The following is a 3,886-nucleotide window of genomic DNA, read 5'->3' on the forward strand; positions in this document are numbered from 1 at the left end:
GCAAGCTACATTATTTATTTTTTATAATATTTTGTTTTTTATAATTGGTTTCAGGACGTACATAAATTTTTTGGTTAATATTAGTTGATATTGGCTTTTTAAACTGATCTTTTTGACATTTTTAGCTGATATTGTATAGCCAAAATATAAAAAAAATTGTTTCATAATAGATTTTATAATAAATTCGTAACATTTTTTGGATTATGAAAATAATCTCGAAAACTGAAGTCAGGTTATTAACTTCATATGCTCGAAAGAGGTCATATTTCATATTTCGAGTTTCTCCAAATATGAATTATCGCGATAAGCTAAGCTTCTGTAAACTGATAAAATATTTATGTCAAGCATGAAAATTGTTATCATTTTAATAATTAATAATTCTTCCGTTTTATCAATAATAGTTAATATTTTCGTCGAATTTGTTTACCATTTACAGAAAACTATTGTTCTTTATATTTAATTTTCTTAGCTAATTTTATCTCCGCCAAATAAAGGATTAGAGACGCGAATACGAAATATTTTCCTTGCAGAATACAAAACTTTTTAATAATTCTTAATATCAAATAAATGCGACATCGAATAAATGTGCAAGAAATGATTAGTATTGAAAAAAAGGACTAAAAAAGTAAAATCAAAGAGATAAAAAAATGGCAATTCTGATAATTTTCATGATGTAACGCCAACAGTAATTTTTTTCTAAAATTTATTTATGCTACGTAAAAATATCATTTAGCTTTAAAATGCTTTTTGGTTTCGTTTCGGACAATATAATTTTTTATTTGTAAGAAATAGCAATTTGAAAATAACTCTTCCTATATGTATATAATATATATTTTTTCATGTAAAACCGATTCCGATTGTTGATTATATCGCAAACTACATAGTTGCCATCTCTTTCTCTCGTCTCTCTTTAGGAAGACCTAGAAATCAGTCAGCTCGATCTTACTTACGACCCGCACCCTCCGCTTGATGACGACATTATTCTGGATCTAGATTAGTATATATTATTAACATAAACACGAGGTCGCGAATGACTGTCCTAAAAATTTCAGTCGTTTCATTCAATGATCCTTTATCGAGACTGTGGAATGTATGCAAAATTATTGAATATTTTCTTCACTGCAGATTTTTCGATCAATTTGGAATCAATATTTTTTTTAACGAAAATGTATTCATAATTCTTCAAGTAAATAATAAAAGAATATTATCGTTTATCTGTAAATTCACAAGACGACAGTATTGAAACATGAGAAAATGAAGAGAAAAATATAAACTGCGCTCATCGGTAAGCATTCTTGCGTCAGATCTCTGTCTTCGACGTCGTCGGTCAAAGAGTGTATCGGTAAGTAACAAGAATAACCGTATACAAACGTTGCACGATCTATTTTTATCATCGATCAGCTGCGCAAATTGGTCATAACTCAATTGCCAGACCGGCTGCGTGTCTATCAAGTTTTATCGCGCAAAACAGGCATTACAATGTCAATTCCTTTCGGTATAACTGAGCGATTAGCAATTTCAATATCTTGCGATTAATGCATTAAACTAACTTTTGTGTTAAATTAAAGTTTACAATTCAGTTAGTTGTATTTCATTTTTTATTTTTTTTCTTTTATTCATTACTTTTTTACAATTCTAAAGATATGTGAATTTAAATGAACTATTTCGATATGTCTATTTGGAGCTTCCAATATCTTTTCTACATTAGTACATGTTTTTTGTTTTCTTAAATACAATTATATATTTTTTTTGTCAATTTATTTTTTGAATATCCACAAGTGATAATAGACATAAAAAACACAAGACAGTAAATCACAAATTACCATTAAGATCCGGTTCCACTAATGTAATTAACTTTACAAAATGTCAAAAGCTTTAAACCTAAACAAACTAAGTCAAACAAAGGAGCATATAAACTTATCGCTGGTTATAAATTATTTTTTATTAATTATGAGATATATCTTATAATTAGTAAAGAATAATTGATTCGCATAATATAACTGGCGGCAATAGATTTATAAGCGCCTTTGTTTGACTTACTTTAATTAACTTTTATCTCAGTTTACATTTTTTTTATCTTTAGGATTAAGAAAAGATAACGAATAAATTGAATCGATTAAAGTTAATCTTAAGCATTGGTAAAATCGGGCCTAAATATTACGCTAATTATAATAAGTAGTTATCTCAGACATCAAAAAAGATCGCTACGTGATTCCATGCACAGATTTTATTTAAGGTTTTATACATTCTGTACAATGTATCTCAAGATAAAAATATATAAAAAGTATAATTCAATTTAAATAAAGATATCGATATCTTATAAAACAGACTATGCCATAAAAAATTTATGCATGTTTCATCGTGAAAACCATAAGATTTTGGTTTAAAAATGAATTTCTCATTATATTTAAAAGCCCTGACATTTTTTCCCACTGTATATACGGAGAGTGCGTGATTAATTATAAAGATATTTCCAAGGAAGAACGTACAAGCGGCGTACACAGGATATGCGGTTTAACACACTGACCCTGACAGCGTGAATTATCGATTGCAACACAGATATGTCGCGGCAATTCCGCGGCGTGTGCCCTTCAATACGTAACAGATTATTATTAAGCGCATTTCTGAGCGGAAATTAAAAGGACGTAGCATCCTTCGACCGTGGAACTTTATTCATCTGAAACGGCGGAAAGAATCTTCATTCTATCGTGATTTTAAAACGGTAACGATATTTCCAAACAGTTTCTATTCAAATAAAATATACATTAAAAAAAAGAGTCTAGTAATAGCTAAAATTCTTTTTTATTATATCGAACATTTGATTGGAATTATTTCACTCAACATTTGATAGCTATTATCCGATATTTTTCAGTACTTGAAACAAAATAAAACAAGCAAGTATATGTACATGTTATCTCTATCTTTATCGTATCTAAATTTTACTTTTACGTTTTTCAAATTAATCTCCATCGCCGATTGAGAAACATTAATTCGAGAACCACTGTTGTCTTTAGATTGAGAAGAAGAGGATGTTTTAAGATATTTTAGAGACAGCACGATTTCATCACGACAAACTGTACAATGCGCGCATTTTTGTCGAATTGTAGTAATCAACGTCAACGGAAATAATTTTAACGTAAGATACGACAATGAGACGACATGGCATATGACTTTTCGTTCGCATTATATATATGTGACGGGTCGGAAATCGCTTAGTGATGTATTTATCCGCATTTATTTCAAGACGCATTTTACTTCGTTATGCAACGTCGCACAATGCAAAATTCACTTATTTCAGAAAAATAATGTTATATATATGTGTGTGTGTGTGTGTGTGTGTGTGTGTGTGTGTGTGTGTGTGTGTGTGTGTGTGTTAAGAAAATGATGCGATACATTAATTGATATTTCTTTCATAAAATCAATTATACTTTAGAAAACTAAAATATTCAATTAATTCATTTCAACAAATCTCAATTATTTTACAAGATTAAATGTTTTCTAATATGTTAGCTATGTTGGCAAATATAATAAAAGTCCACAGTTATATTCATTAATTAATTAGATAAAATTATAAATCATAAATAAAAATAGATGATAACTTGTTCGTTATAAAATTCTAAATAATTGTACAAAAAATCGATTCAATGTCAATTAATATAAAAAATCGAAGCAGTTATTAATACACAAGTGATTATAAAATTTTTTTCATGAATTGATTATTCCAATCAATCAAATCAATATCATCAAATCAATATCAAATTAATATTAAAAATGCAAGCAGTCAGTTCTTAACATAGTAATGACTGTAAAATTTTACGAAATTACTCATTACGTTTTTATATTTATTACTCTTCTAACTTCTTGGTGTATTTTAATTCTCTATAGT

This window comes from Trachymyrmex septentrionalis, unplaced genomic scaffold, assembly GCF_001594115.1.
Source record: "Trachymyrmex septentrionalis isolate Tsep2-gDNA-1 unplaced genomic scaffold, Tsep1.0 scaffold60, whole genome shotgun sequence".
NCBI lineage: Eukaryota > Metazoa > Arthropoda > Insecta > Hymenoptera > Formicidae > Trachymyrmex > Trachymyrmex septentrionalis.